This window comes from Panthera leo, chromosome A1 (genome assembly GCF_018350215.1).
Source record: "Panthera leo isolate Ple1 chromosome A1, P.leo_Ple1_pat1.1, whole genome shotgun sequence".
Taxonomy (NCBI): domain Eukaryota; kingdom Metazoa; phylum Chordata; class Mammalia; order Carnivora; family Felidae; genus Panthera; species Panthera leo.
Window position 1 is genome coordinate 131,341,823 of NC_056679.1, and position 16,627 is coordinate 131,358,449.

At 39.7% G+C, this 16,627-nt stretch overlaps 1 protein-coding gene across 3 annotated transcripts in view; it reads left to right on the top strand.

The window, feature by feature from the left end:
• The first annotated feature begins 2,447 nt into the window (after positions 1-2,447).
• Positions 2,448-16,627, top strand: part of RNF180 (ring finger protein 180) — a 204,411-nt gene continuing 190,231 nt past the window's right edge. For 2 of the 3 annotated variants that reach the window (XM_042940141.1, XM_042940154.1), the window contains exon 1: positions 2,448-2,498. The gene's annotated coding sequence lies outside the window, so the exon portion shown is untranslated. Of the gene's footprint in view, positions 2,499-2,564; positions 2,778-16,627 lie in introns of those variants that run through there. The other variant, XM_042940147.1, reaches the window with a different exon arrangement.

The following is a 16,627-nucleotide window of genomic DNA, read 5'->3' on the forward strand; positions in this document are numbered from 1 at the left end:
GCCTAGTCTAATGGCCCTGGATAAAATGTGCAGTACAAAGTTGAAAAGAAGTAGCAAGAGAGGACCTATTTGTCTTATTCCTGATCTTAGGTATATGTATCAATTCTCTCACCATTAAGTATGATCTTAAGTTTGGTTTTTTTATAGATGTCTTTTATCAGGTTGAAGAACTTCAGTGAGTTGAATGTTTTTATCATGAAAAAGCATTAGATTTTATCATGTGCTTTTTCTTCATCTATTGAGATGATCCTGTGGTCTTGACCTTCTATTCTAACTAAGAGTACAACTTCAGGAAACCAACTTTGCATTCCTTAGATAAATCCTTGTTGGTCACGTCATAAAATGTTTTTTCTTTCTTTTTTTTTTTTGTATGAAAAAAAAGTTTATGGTCCCAATGAATAAATTATTTTGACTATATAAAACAGACAAATCAACATACCGAAAATGCCTTCTGAGGTACCTTTTGAAATTTGTACCTTTGTGTACAATACCTATTCAAAATATAAATTAAGAAAACTCTAAATCTAATGTAAGTTTTCTGTTTTTAATTATTTTATTTTTTTCAATTTACATCCAAGTTAGCATATAGTGCAATGATTTCAGGAGTAGATTCCTTAATGCCCCTTACCCATTTAGCCCATCCCCCCCCACACTCCCTCCAGTAACCCTGTTTGTTCTCCATATTTAAGAGTCTCTTATGTTTTTGTCCCCCTCCTTGTTTTTATATTCTTCTTGCTTCCCTTCCCTCATGTTCATCTGTTTTGTATCTTAAAGTCCTCATAAGAGTGAAATCATATGATACTTGTCTTTCTCTAATTTTGCTTAGCATAATACCCTCTAGTTCCATCCACGTAGTTGCAAATGGCAAGATTTCATTCTTTTTGATTGCTGAGTAATACTCCATTTTGTGTGTGTGTGTGTGTGTGTGTGTGTGTGTGTGTGTGTGTATCACTTCTTCTTTATTTATGAATCCATCGATGGACATTTGGGCTCTTACCATACTTTGGCTATTGTTGATAGTGCTGCTATAAACATTGGTGCATGTGTCCCTTTGAAACAACACACCTGTATCCCTGGGATATCTCTGTATCTCCTGCCACTTTGCTGAATTCATGGATCAGTTCTAGCAGTTTTTTTGTGGAATCTTTTGGGTTTTCTGTATAGAGTATCATGTCATTTGTGAAGAGTGAATGTTTGACCTCCTCCTGGATGATTTGGATGCCTTTTATTTCTTTGTGTTGTCTGATTGCAGAGGCTAAGACTTCCAATTCTATGTTGGAACAGACACAGTGGTGAGAGTGGACATCCCTGTCTTGTTCCTGACCTTAAGGGGAAAGCTCTTAGTTTTTGCCCAGTGAGGATGATATTAGCGTTTGGTCTTTCACATATGACTTTTATGATCTGGAGATTTTTATCAAGAAAGAATGCTGTATTTTGTCCAATGCTTTCTCTGCATCTATTGAGAGGATCATGTGGTTCTTGTCCTTTCTTTCACTGATGTGATGTAAAATGTTTCTTCTGTATTGCATTTGGTTTGCCCGTTTCTGGTTGTGGATTTTCTATTAATATTCATAAGGTATATTGGTCTGTAGTTTTCTGTACTCCTTGAGGTCTTTGGTTTTTGTTAATGGTTTCATTGGATTCTCAGGTGGGAAATCATTACAATGCAACCGTAGTCTTGGACAAGAATCCATCTCAGCCGCTTCAAGCAAATGGAAATTTCTACATCTAGCAGAGAAAGCTATATAGTTTTTAGACGTTCCTCTCCTTAAAGCTTCCTTTCCCTTCCTCAAACCAACTAATAAAACTTGGCCTTTTATGTTCCGAAACTTAGGTATCACCTTCTGATGATCTGTTCTCATTGTTCTGATGTACTGCTGAAAAGTCAACATTTACTGCAAGAGACCCCCTCTCTGAATAAGCACTTTTGATATACCTCTGGTTCTCCACTCACTTATACCAACTGTGATTGGTCAAGAGCGAAGTCAAGAACACTTCGGTGATTAATCTCAATTGAACAAAAGTGGAACCGAAGGCACAAGAAGTAATAGGCCCTGCAGGTGGGATCAGAACTCAGACCTCCAGGAGGGACAGGGTGAGGCCAAGATTGAACAAGGCACGGGAAACTTCAGTTGCTCTGGTAGCGGATGGCGAGAGAGAGTAAGTTCGCCCGGGTGTCCCCTAGCGGGGCATTGCTGGCACGGCTCCGGTCTGCACGTGGTCAGGTCAGGTTGGGGCTCAGCCCACACTCGGCCTGCGGGGGCGGGACCCACGGAGGTAAGGGAGCAGGGCGATCCGCGGTGCGGAGCGCCTGGGCGCCGAGACCGAGGCGAGCTCGAGCGCTTTCCGCGGGGTTTGGCTCCTGTCGCTTCCCGTCTCCCAGACCCGGCTTCGCGGCCGCCGGAGCCGCCGGGCGGCGAGTGCTCAGAGCCGGGCTGCGAGTGGCCGGGCGCGCCGGGAGGGGGCGCGGGGCGGGCGGCTCCCGGAAGCGGACGCAGGTAAGGGCCGGCGGCTCCGGGCCCCGCAGGGCACGCCTCGCCGAGAGGGTCTGGCCTTCACCCGCCCTGAGCGGTCGCGGCTGCTCGGGCGGCTGCTCTTCCCCGAGCTAGGACTGCTGGAGGGCTGGCCTGGCCTGGCCGCGCCGCCCCCCACCCCGGGCCTCAGGTGATGTGGCCACGGTGGTTTAACTTTCGCACTTGAGGCTCTCCGTGGAGTCCTCGGGGCGTGACCGGAGGCGGGGTGGAATTACACCGGGTCTGGAAACGTGAGCCAGGGCGGTGAGCATCGGGGCCGGGGTAGTTGGGGGGGGGGGGGAGGGAGCAGGGATCCGGCGGAGGGCAGGGAGTGGGGGGTGGGCGACTGGGTGGACTGTTGGCTGCTCTCCAGGTCGGAGTTGAGGAACTGAGTCCAACTGGGGAGAGTCGGCACACACCCCCTTCCGTGGCCCGTTGCCTCTGCACAGAGCCACTTTCTTTTGTCTGGTCCTTTTTGGTATTGGCCTTTCAGCTGCTTTTGTTGCAGTCTTGGATCCAGAGTGTACAGAATTTGCTCGGCAGAGGTTAGAAGGAAGCTTTGTGCAGCAGCGGGGCGAGGTGGGCAGAGGGTTGTTGGGGGGATGTTGTTATTGTTGCCTTAATTAGCGTGCATTAACACGTATTTATCACCGTGACCTTTTCCAGATAGTACTCAATACTTCTGTAGCATCTAATAGTTTGGCTGGACCCAAGACAATATTCATTAGCTAACTTCAAAGGAACATTGTGTGGACAGGTTACTATTAAATTGCCCCATTTTATAGGCCAGGCACCTCAGGCACCCACGCCCAAACCTGATGATAAAACTAAGCAGTCAGCCCTTGAGGAAGAACTTGTCTGAGAGTTATCCTCGGTCCAGTCAGTCACTCAACCTCGCACAAAATGTAGGGCCCACAGTGCCCATCTGACACATTGTATTTTTGTTAAGTCATTAATTACTGAAACCTTTTGTTAAAAATAGAACTGAGCCCTTTTCTGACTCTGGGAATAGCACCCATAAAAAATCATTTTAGTACATCAGAATCATTTTGTTACCAGAGCCCAAGTTCAGGGCCACCTGGGTGCCTTCGGACTTCAGCTCAGGTCGTGATCTCCTGTCTGTGAGTTCAAGCCCCCGCATCAGGCTCTGTGCTGACATCTTGCACTCTGTCTCTAAAATAAATAAACATTAAAAAAATAAAATAAAAACCCACCCAAGTTCAGCTTCCTGTTGCTGGGAAGGCTTAAGAGATGAGTTTTCAGTGGAAAAGAATATGAGCTTTGTTCATGAGGCTGGCCACCTGGGGAGAAGGCGGACTCTTGCCCAAAGGCCAACTATGAGATTTGTCTTGCCCTGATATTTTTAAAGTATGTTGATCAGTTAAGGGAATACAGTCGTCTGTGATTTTTCTTGATTAGGTGCAGACTCCACGATGCCAGATACAGAGTTAGCTTTGTACTCAGAGGTTGTGCAGAGAAGTTCCTTGGTGCCCTGGGTTGATTGTGCAAAAAGAGCTGATTCCTTGGTACCCAGGGGTGGTTGTACAGGAATACTCTGTTGTTTCTGCAAAGGAGGGCAAGGTCTATAGATGCACAAAGGGAGGTCAGTAAAGTCATTCGTGTGACCTTAAAAAGAAAAAAAAAAAAAACATTTCGCTAAAAGAGGGCTGGTCTAATCAGCAAGCTGAGGGGCCTTCAGGTGGACTTCCTGGCCTCTGTGGCCTGGGAAAGTTCTGGTCCCATATTCCCCAGGGCCAATGGTCTGCAAATCTTGAAGAAAGCCAGTTCTGTTACAGATCAAGGGCCTTAAGTCAGCAGGCAAGGAGTGTGTTAACTTGAAGCAAGTTAACCCTTAAGACCAGCTGGAGTGCTGTTACATGTTCAGTTGGATCGGGAGAGTAGTAGTAAGGACTAAGGTTTTTTGTTTTGTTTTGTTTTTGTTTTTGTTTTTTTTTTTGGTCTTTGGTCTGTCAAATTTTTAATCTCCTATATAAATACTGTGCCACTGGGAGCCCTAAATATTTAATGAATAAGTGGAATAGAAGAAGTGAGCTCCTAGGTATCCTAGAACAATGTGCAGAAAGCTTTCCCAAACAGAAGAATTAAGCATTTAGGAGAATAGCCATTTTAATAATTTCAATGACATTTAACTTGTAATCGGGCACATTTATGTTGTTGTACTTTTTTAACTCTCAGAACCATCGACAGTTCACGAGTTTTCCTAGGGTTTTCTTTTATGTGAATTTGCCAATAGATCTTTTACTGTCCATTTTTCTTCCTCCCTTTCATTTATGTATTTGGTTTTTCACAGTGAAGGTATTTTTTCTTCTAAAATCAAGTATTTAAAAAACAAGCATTCTTTCTTGGTAAAATAGACTCAAGTAGGACTTTTATGAGTGTATTTTAGGTTAGACACTAGCCTCTCTAATAAGTAGCTGTCAAACATCAAGCAAGAATTCTTTCAGACAAGTATGCAGTGAATCTTTAATCATTTTAATGGAGCTCTGTAATATTTTATGACACATCTATTTCATATAATGCCTTTTTATCAAGCAGCATAAAGCTAAACATTTCATTAAAATTTTGCCAACGACGAGATCCTTAGACTTAATTATTGACTCATGAAATAAACACAATTCTTTGCCTTACACCACCTTCATTCATCCACTTGGGAAAAAAAAAAAAAAAAAAAGAATGATAATCTGGCCTTTCTGTCATTAGTGATATTTGGAGAGTTAATGAAGTAAATATTTTTAACCACATGGAAGAAAGATGCTCTGTGACTTCAAAGTGTGACTATAGAGTCATGAAACCCTGCCCTTATCCAAACATGCTGTTATTTATTTTTTAAGGGAGAGTGTTCATTCCAAGTGGTCGCTTTAGGACACTACACGCTTCCAAAAGTTGCTATTCACAATTATTTTGAATCTTTTGAAATGTCTAGTCAATTTACAAGTAACAGAAACATGCTTTCAGGATTGCTTTTATAAGTACTTGTTTTTGTTTGTATTTTTTAATCAAAAAACTATTAACTCCATTAGAACACCATTTTCATTTGCTAAATTTGAAAAATGATTTCTGCATGACTGTGAAACTCTTTTCTACCTTCCAGATTTTGCCACTATTAAGGATATTAAAAGATTATTTGAAAGGCTATGAAAACAATTTCAAACCAGTGGTTTAAAAATAGTTTTAAACAATGGCAACGTTGTTAGAATAACTTTGCATCCTTCCCAGAGTGACTACTCTAAAGGGGACAATACTTACTTGAAGGCTAAAGTTCTATGTCTATATGTGTATAGGCATAGATATACTTATTTTTATATGTACATTTGCATGTTTGTTAAATAATTTGAATTGTAACCTAACAATTTATAGTAGTCCACAATAAACTGGGGACATAAAAATGCCCACATTAAAATATCTTGTTTTGGCTCTAGTATTCGATAAAGTGCATAAAAAAGGAATCATATTGATGAAAACTAAGTATTCTTGTTTCTTTAAACATCATCCACTTAATTAACAAGGTGTTTTTTTGCTTTCTTAGATTTTGAAAATATTGGAGGAAATGACTTGAATGGCAAATCTCTTAGAAAAGCTAGCTAAGGAAATTAAATCTGTTGCATTTTTTTATCTTTATAATTTTCTCTGTAGCAAGCAGAAATATTATAAATGGTTATATTAATAATAGAACTGACCTCATTCTATAATCTCTTTACTTGATTATTTCACTGGTTTGATGGCTGGAAAAATTTAGAAACAATCAGTAGATCATTAGCACACATATTTAAAGCAGTTTCAAAACATCCTTCATAAAATTGCTGAGATAAGCATGAGAGTTATTCTGAATTAGATTTGCCTGACCTATTTAGAAGCCTGTTGAAAAAATTTATCCAAGGCACCAGAATTGAAGTGTGGACACCAATTCAGGCTGCTTTTAACAAATAGTATAGGCAGGTTGGCCAATGATGTGACAAGTAATTTGAGGACTATTTACTTAATTAATTAATGGAGCTAGAAATTAAAACTGAAGTGTATTTTTCTGGCCATATTCTCAAAATTTTGGGTTTAAGGTAGAGACTGTTCTTTCTCAGACAACTTGTCTCCTGGAGAATATATAAATTGTGTAATAAATATTTATATGGCTGCACTTGGCTGATTTAAAACCAACTAAGGCTTTATGGTCCTAAATAAAACCTTCTGTCTTCTAGTCAGGCATTATTCTTTTTGCTCACCAACCATATCCTTTCCCAGCTTAGTGTTTTGCCTTATATTATTTTCCTTGCTCAAGATACCTATTTCTCTGCACTCTCCTTAACTAATGCTGTCTACATCCTTTCTATCCTTAAGACCCAGCTGTAATACCACTGTTTTCCATAAAGCTTTCCCTGACCCTAGTTCTTGTTTTCAGTTTACCAGGCAGTTGTAGTTGTTGGTTACTATCTATGTTTTTTAATATTTAATTAACCGCGTCCTTGAACTTGTTCTCCACCTAGATTTTTTTTCCTTGAAGGCACAAGTCATACCTTAAATATATATATTTTTTTCTGAATGCTATACAGCAGCTAGAACACTGGATAATAGCAGGACATATCAGCTTATAAGGTTAGATCTATAAGATGAATTTATTAATCAGGTACTGAGGTAAAATTTCTTAATGCTTCATAATTGTATCAGTCATTGTTCTAGTAGAAAACAGATTGCAGGCTCAGATGGGGTAATGGAGAAGAGTTTAACTTAAAAGGTGTGCCTGGATTAAAATACACCACCAATGGATGGTGAAGTATCTCACGACTATCTGTAGTGGGAGCCATTATCATCCCTAGGCCTGAAGGGTAAGAGAAGAGAACCATTACTGAAACCCAAAGACAGTAGCTATGTGGAGGGAAAGGGTATGTGACTATAGCTCTGGTCTTTCTGTGATCAAGCAGGGGAGCAAGCAGCTGCAGGAATAAATACCCCAGCTTCACTTTCATCCAGTCCTCTGATGTCCTGTTTCGTTCTCGTTTAATTCAGTTACTAACATGCAAGAACACTTTATTTATGAATGATGTATTTCATTTGAACCACCATCCTTTTTCCCCCCTTGTGATGTTAGTTGGTATGGTATTGGTATACAGGCCATCTCCGTGATTTGTTTCATCATATGTTGTCTTTTGCTTATACAGTGCACAGGTGGAGACCTAGAACTATGTGCATGGTCATTGGTAAATCTCCCTTCACCATTCCAACCATTTGATTTGGCTGAATCAATCAAGGGTGCTCATTTTTGTCTTTGTGCCATTTTCATAGATCATTGATTTTCAGTCTTGGTGTATGTGGTTCTGAGTGTCGTCATTCTGATTCAGGCAGGTTTAGGATAAGGCTTGAGCATCTGTTCTTTTACAAAACATTCACATATTTCAGATACACAATACATGAGAACCACTAGCGAAAATAGTCACTTTGACCCAAAGGTTATGGCTGTTGCCCCCTTTCTCCTCATTGTATACGTAGCGTCATCAAGGCTCAAATGCAAATTTGATTGTTCTTTATGTACTCTTGAAAGCAAAATAACTGTCTTAGATTTTTCATTTTGTGAAATGCTTATGTTATAGGATGTAAAACATGTGGCTTCCATGTTAACAAATTTCAAGTTTAGAAAAATCATAAAACATTTCAAATAAACAATATAGAAAACAATATAATGAACACTCATGTTCTCATCCCTTAGTCTTCTAAAAAATAACATATTACTATTATTAATTATTTTTTTTAAAGCCCCTTTAAATCCCTTCTTAGAAGTTACTATTATCTTAAGCTTGGTGTCTGTTACTCCCTTTAGTATTTTTAAACTCATGCTACAGAAACATCAGTAAACAAAACATAACATTGTTGCACATGCCTTAAATTTTTTTTGTGACTGTTACTAAGCTCTGTGTGTCGTTCTTTAATGAGCATATTTCTGCAGCATTTTTTCCTTGTTTGACATAATGTAGAGTTTTTTCTAGATACATGTAGCTTTAGTTTACTTTTATTATACAGTATTACATTGTATCCACGATCAGAAATTTGTCACATCTATTGATGACCATTTGGTATGTTTCTAGTGTTTTGCTACTGCAAAGTGTTGCTAAAATGAACATTCCTATATGATATATTTTTTAGTTTTTTTTTGTGTACATAAACACTTAGATGTATAACTGTAAATCAGTAGATGCACGTTCTCTCTTACCAGAGTTTGCCAAATTCCTTTCCAATATGTTTGTGCCTCGTTGTGCTTTATGAGTCTCTTGATGCTGCTTCCTACCATTTTAATGTGATATTATCAGACATTTATATTTTCCCCAATGTAATGGTTATGAAATGGTGTCTTATTTTAATTTTAACTTTCCCAATTTCTGGTAGAATTGAGCACTTTTCATATGACTGCTAGCCATTTGGTTTTCCTCTTCTAAAAATGGTATTTCTCAAAGTTTTGCAGCTTTTTACCTTACTGACCTAAATTGTTCCAAGATAAGATGAGTTATAAATAATATGAAGAAATAAATGTGGCATCCAGTTTGTCATTGGAATGTCTATAAAATTATTAATCTTTTAACCAATTGTGTAAAAGAATTTCCCAGTTCAAAAGTGATACCTGAATAGCAGCATCCAGTGTAGTTTTTTCGCATTTTTCTTTAAGTTCCTCTGAAGATGCAGAGTAACATGAAAACTCAACGTAAAACCAGAAAAAAAAAAAAAAAAACAAAACACACACACACACACACACACACACACACACACACCCCACGTAAAACACAAAAACCAGAGAAGTGACCTCAAGAAGCAGATTGTCCTCTGGTGAGAACTTCCCCACATCAGCACCTTCCTTCCCTATGCTACTCTTGCCTGTTGATGCAGACTGCCTGGTGAATATAAACTCGGAGGCTTCTTTCTGCTCCCTCAGTCACTTCCCTCAAGTATGCAGGTCTTCTGCCAACTAGCAAACTGGGAAGACATCCCTCCCACCCTCTGAGATACTGCTCAGTGAGGCAGGGACTCGTGGATATTCCTTTACTTTCTGTGTTCCATGCAAATTGCAGGACGTGCATAGGCGGAATGTAGGGGGTTTGTGGTGGGTGCCACAGAGCATTCGGAGACCTGCAGCCCAAAGAACCCTGTTGACAGTGTATGGAAGCAGTTGTACTCGGACCTGTCTTCGTGGGTCCTGTCACTTCTCTCCCGGGGAAACGGATAGGCCATAAAAGCTGGTGCATGACATCCCCTCTGAAGAACACAATAGAGAACAGAGAAACAGGTGGCTGACACCCTGCTAGAGATAGCGAAACCATGTGGAGCACTTTGTGTTTATTAGCAAGCTCTGCCACCATAGACCCGAGCAGGTGGCCAGAAGAGTGACCGTGGTAATTTTTTCACCTTGTCTGTATAACACCAAGCCTAGGCAGATCTCCCTGGGATTAAAGGGTATAGGGAGAAAAAGAAATAAAACAAACTTAAATGGCACCCCTGAAATACTGTGGAACAAAGGAAGGTTGATTATTAAAGGGGTTGTGATGTAACAATAATTTCAAGGTCTTGATAGGGAGTAGCACCATGTTTTTCCATATTTTTATATTTTATGCCCATATATTTTGTAGCCTTAGCCCTTGATTTGTGCCTCAGGGATTCTACAAATAGTGAAGTATCTAGCCCCTTCATTTATTTTGTCAAGTTGAAATTTTGGAAATCCTTATAAGATTTCGTAGGAGGGGAAAAGGGCAACTGCTGGTATTCTCAAAATACTGAACTTAAAAGAAATCTCGCAAGTTGAATCAATTTCATTAGGCTGTCTTGCTAATCACCATTAAAATTGTTGTGTGTGAAATTATTGATGTTGGATTTAATCATGAGTAACTGTTCAGAATGTAGGATAAGTTAGTACATCACATGTGCAGAAACATTTGAAGAAGGCAAGGGGAACCATACATCCAGTAGCCTCTGGGGGCCTCACTGAAGGGGAAGACGGAAGAAACAACCAGTACACCATGGCTGTTTCAGGATTATTCTTAAGTCACATCTTCTTAGTACACCATGTAAGAGCATCACTGAGTTTCAGAGAGATCCATGCTGAAGGCCTGTCTATGCAGAACACCTGTCTGTAGAAGCATCTGTTGCCACATAGTGAGAAACTGGAAAATGATAACCCATTACCTGTGTCCTGATGTGGATTCCATAATTCTAAAGAAGGGCAGGGGAAGGGGGGGGGGGGGGAGTACACAAAGGCAGCGCAAACTTTAAAAGTGAAAAAGTACCACTCCCCATATGGTAAGTGGTACTTACCATAAGTGGTAAGTGGTAAAAATACCACTCCCCATACCACACACAGGAGTGTGTGTAGTTTTTGTGGACTCTGTTAACTCATTGGAGCCTGTTTTATTTTTAGAAGAGTTAAAGGGGAGTACTTCTGGAGTACTTCTGATGTCACCCAAAAGCTGCTCAGGACTGAAAGGAGATCTCGAAGCTTGGAACTAGTTACTACTTCCCTGTCTTACCTCTGCTTTTCTTACTGTAGTCCTCCTGGATGCCAGCAAAAGGGGTGGGGGGGGGGGATGTTTTTGCCTCCTTTGTTCCAATAAATGGCTTAAGAGAGAGCACTTTCCCCCAACTTTGAACTGTCTGTAAGGACTTCAATCTGCTTCACTCCTCATATCCTTACAAATCTTAAGACTCTAGAAAATAAGAACCTTTTCCTCACAAAGTAGTGAGAACAGTTTAGGAAGCTACTTGACTTCTCTAGGCCTCAGTTTCTTTATCCATAAAATGATCTTAACAATCCTTACCTCATGGGAATGTTCTGATGATTAAAGGAGCTAATGCCACTTTATAAGTACTGTGCTCAAAATAGTATCTAGTATTTAAAATAATACTAACCTTTGACTTCATGTTTGATGATTAGAGATTTTAGTTTAAAAATAACAAAGTATATCTCTTTATGGCCCTTTGCTAAACAGAAAGATGGGGCGCCTGGGTGGCTCAGATGGTTGGACATCCGACTTTGACTCAGGTCATGATCTCATGGTTTGTGAGTTTGAGCCCCACATTGGGCTCTGCACTGGTGATGTGGAGCCTGCTTGGTATTCTCTGTCTCTTCCTCTCTCTCTGTCCCTTCCTCACTTATGCTCTTTCTCTCAAAATAAATAAAGAAAACTTAAAAAAAAAAAACTTAAAAGAAAAAGAGCAAGGTTTTCTGATGGATTCCTTCATAGATGTTTATAAATAATTTTAATACATCCAGTAATCTATAGTTGTCAAACTACATCTGATGTCCTGAATCTCGGACTGTGTTCTAAGATGGAGTCTCTAAAAAGTGAATCTTTGTAAGCTTTATGAGGCAGGGACCAGCTTCCTTCGGTGGTGTTTGCTAAACTACCCTGGTGATGCCAGTAAATTGTGCCTTGACTTTAAGCAGAGTGAGGAAGTAATTTATTTATTTATTTTTTGTCTTACCTCTGCTTACTTGCTTATTCACTCAACTGATTGGTGCCCAACACTGTGTCAGCACCACAATAAATTACACTGTCAAGGAGCTTGTAACTCAGCAGCGAAGACAGACATGGAACAAGTAATGAAAAGTGTGATGAATGTTCTGAAGGAGAACTAGAAAGGTATTTAGTGGAAAATAATCGTTTAAGGATGATCCCCACCTGCACCCCCTTCGGAAAGGGGTATTTATGCTGACTTGAGGGATATGGAGGTACTCTCTAGAGGGCGGAGGTAAACTTTCTAGTGATCCAGCAGTAGGAGGCAGAGGAGGGAGCCAGTGGAGTGGAGGATATGAAAAAAGGCTGGACTGCTGGACTGTAGAGCCGTGTGGGGCGGAGTGTAGACAGCAGTCTGGTCAGCAGAGCACAAGGAAGCCTCTCAAAGAAGCAGCAGAATAATGATTTGTTTTGCATTAACATCTTCAGTATGGAGAATAAAATGTTTCAGGTTTTCATGGAGTAAAATTTTGGTGACTAGAACCATCATGTTTTTGAAGGCATACATTCGCTTATTGTTTAGAGAGTACATGGGATGAAATATCTTTCTTTCCCCACATTTCTTCCTTGGTCTATTAGACAGATTCTGTTCCACTCTCCCTTTTCGAAGGAACTGGCGAGGAAGCTTCTTCAGTCCACCTTAATCGTCTTCCCTCCCATTGCCCCTCCCTCTTGGACTGCGAAGTTCTCCAAACATATTCTAAGAATCATGACTTGAACTCTCAGTGACCTTACCAAATGACAGGAATAAGTTTTTCTTGCAGTAGTTAACAGAATGGGAAGCTTTCAGTTATAACCTGAAAACCTCTGCTACAAATAGCTTGAACTTGTCTAGAAACGTTTGATTATGTATCATGTACATTCATGAATGACATTGTAACAAAGTAAAAGAAAGCTCTGGAGCCAGAAAGAACAAAGGTGGGCAGAGCTTGGAAAGTAGACACACAGAAACTATCCTTGCTGTTAGAGTGAGGTCACCTAGGTTCACTAACGGAGGGGCTTCTTGTTTTGTTTTGGTTTTGGTTTTTTCCCCCAGGGGCTTGGGTTTTAATACTCAAGACTCATGCAGGAGGCCAGAATCCTCAGGTATACATGAGGGCAGGCAGTTGGCAACTGAAACTTCCCACAAAGCCAGGATTTTGAAAGGCCAACACTCTCAGTGTAACAAGAGATTAGAAACAAAAAAACAAAAAAACAAAAAACAAACAAACAAACAAAAAAAAAACAACGTCCACAGACACAGAGAGATTATACAGAAGTCTGTATCGGTCTAGTCTGAGCAGATTATGGAGAAAAGTCTCATCTGAAAATTTGCTTTATGAAATTTTTTAAATGTGAAAAATTTGAAACATACTCAGAAATAGAATTGTATAATGAATCCTCATGTACCCATCAGCTTCAATAGTTATTATTCTTTCATTCTTTTTTCTACATTATGAAATTTGTTTCTATATTATATAGTTGGACCTGTGAATGACCAAAGCTACAATATTGATCTCTAGCTCAGGACCTTTAAAAAAGATAACAGCATTATATAACACATCCACATTGAACTTAGTTCATGTATAATTTTACTCATTTGTCTCAAAAATCTGTATTTTTAAAGTTGATTTCTTGGATTTAAGATTTAGTCACTGTCTACACATTGCTTTTCATTGATATCTGATATCTCTTAAGTTTTTCCTTCCTCTTAAAAATTCATTTATTTGTTGAAAAACCTAAGTCATTTGTTCTGTAGAATTTTTCTTATTTTGTATTTGGCCAGTCATATCCTTATGGTGTTATTTAACATGTTCCTTTATTCTTCATTTAGTAATTAAAATGGCTCTTAGATTTAGATGGTTGCTTGATTCAGTTTAGGTTTTTTTTTTAAAGAATACTTTATAGATGGTGCTGACTACTTTTATTTAAACAAATTTTTTCTTTAACATTTTTATTTATTTTTGAGAGATAGAGCTCGAGGAGGGGAGGGACAGAGAGAGAGGGAGACACAGAATCCAAAGCAGGCTCCAGGCTCTGAGCTGTTAGCACAGATCCCAACATGGGGCTCAAACCCACAAACTGTGAGATCATGACCTGAGTGGAAGTCGGATGCTCAACTGACTGAGCCACCCAGGCACCCTGGTGCTGACTATTTTTAATTGCACTGCATCAGGAGGCACTTGATGTTTGGTTGTTGTTATGGGCTGAATTGTGTCCTTGCAAATTCATTTTTTTTTAACACTTATTTATTTAATTCAAGAGGGGAGGGAGGGGCACAGAGAGAGAAGAAGAGAGAGAATCCCGAGTAGGCTCTGTGCTGTCCGTCCTGCTATGGGGCTCAGTTCCACAAACGGTGAGATCATGACCTGAGCTGAAATCAGGATTTGGACCCTCAACCAATTGAGCTACACAGGTGCCCCACAAATTTGTATATTGAAGGGTTAATTCTCAGTACCTCAGGATGTGACTATTTTTGGAGATAAAACCTTTAAAGTTACAATGAGGCTGTTTGGGTGAGCCCTAATCCAATCTGACTGGTGTCCTTATAAGCAGAGAAATTTTGGATTCACACAGAGACATCAGGATGGGTGCCTACAGAGGAAAGACCATGTGAGGACACATGAGAAGGCAGCCATCTAAAACCCAAGCAGAGAGACATTAGAAGAAACAGTCGTGATGGTCCCTTGATCTTAGACTTCTACCTTCCAGAACTATGAGAAAAAACTTCTTTTGTTAAAGCCCCCCAGTGCCACAGGGCACTTTGTTATGGTAGCCCTAGCAAGCTAATACAGTTGTTCTCTATTTAGTTATGATTGCTGAGTTTAAGATATTAGGCTTGATCTTTGAGTTCATGTGGTACAGCCTTGTACCTACATTATAAAATGCTCCATCCTTTTTTTTTTTTCCTAATGTTTTTAGTATCTACTGATGGTGTTTTTTTCCTAAATCTATCATTTTATTAAGGGGTGAAAAATGGTGATTATATTGATTTTCCTACATTTCTGTAGGATCATTTGAGCATGATGCCTCAAAATAGCATGATGTCTCATGAGTTTTTCCCCATCAACTATTTAGTTACTGTAAAAATAGTATGTATAGCAAAGGTAGACTTGATTCTTTTTATAATTCATCTGTTTTCAGATTAAGACATCCTTTAAATCACCTGAGAATCCTTAACTTCAGATTTTAGGGCTTGAATTTATACTACCAGGGTGACCCAAGGATCCCCAAACTGAGAAACTTAACTACAAAACATTCTTTCGTTGGTGATACCCCTTTAGCACCTGGCAGATAGAAGGTGAAACTTTTTCCTGGCGGAACAGGTCCTCTAACAAGGCCCCACACTTGTCTCATGGTAAACATGAGTTTATATTCTGAGATTATGAAACCAAAGAGGAAGTGAGTGAAAATTAATAGACATAACTGAAAAAAATTTAGATCCCCAGAAAATTTAAGTGGGCCCAGGGCTTATTATTTTGTTCTTTTCTGTTTCCATACTCACAGCCTTGTAGATCTCCTCTGTTTTGTGGCTTTAGAGAACCATCCTCATTTAAATCTCCTCCTCAGATACTGTAATTTACAAGTCCAGATTCTGGAATCCAGCCGTGTCCTTAATAGTGATACTTGAAAGTCAAATAGACACCTCAGATTTCATACATCCAAAACTGAGCTCCTGACCTGCCCCTCCTTTGTGTCTGCATCCTTGCCCATATCAGTTGATAGCAATTCCATCTTTAAAGTCGCTCATTCTAAAAAATTTCGAGCTATCTTTGATTCTTCTCTTAGACCCCTCATGCAGTCTCTCTGGAGACCTTGTTTCCTCTATTTACACTGTATGTCCAGAAGTTGACCATTACTTATCACCACCACTGCTACCACCGTGATCTGAGTCCTGTCTTTTGGGTAGATTATTGCAGCAGTGTTTTCCCATTCAAACAGAGTTTATCTGGTAATTGATAGTTTTAGTAACTGTATTTCTACTTTATACTTAGAATTTTTATTTACAACTAAATCTTGGGGCACCTGGATGGCTCAGTCTGTTGAGCATCTGACTCTTGATTTTGGCTCAGGTCACGATCTCAGGGTCATGGGATTGAGCCCCCCCCCCCCTGCCATCAGGTGCCTGCTTGGGATTCTCTCTCCATCTACCCCTCTCCCCTCCTTGCTCGCGCGCGCTCTCTCTCAAATAAAAAAACAACAAGGAAACACACACAAAATATAAAATAAAACAAAATCTTATGCCCTGTCTCTGGGAGCTTACAATTTATAGGAAGAAACAGATGTACCCATTAGTATAATACCTGGTGGTACAGTGACATGAGTACTGATCAGAGGCTTATGTAACACGTGAACTACTCAAAGGTAAAGGCTGCTCAGGAAAGATAAAGCAAACAGTAATAGCACCAGGAGCTTTAAACCCTTTTGGAGGGAAAATGATAGGATAATTAACTAAATAAACAGGGATTTTGACTCTTCTAGGTCAGTGCTTTCTCCACTGGCACATACCCTTTTCTTTTTCTTTCTTTCTTTCTTTCTTTCTTTCTTTCTTTCTTTCTTTCTTTTTTTCTTTCTTTTTTTTTTTTTTTTTTTGGTCTCTGCTATCAGTCTTTTGCAGTAAGCTAGTATGGCTGC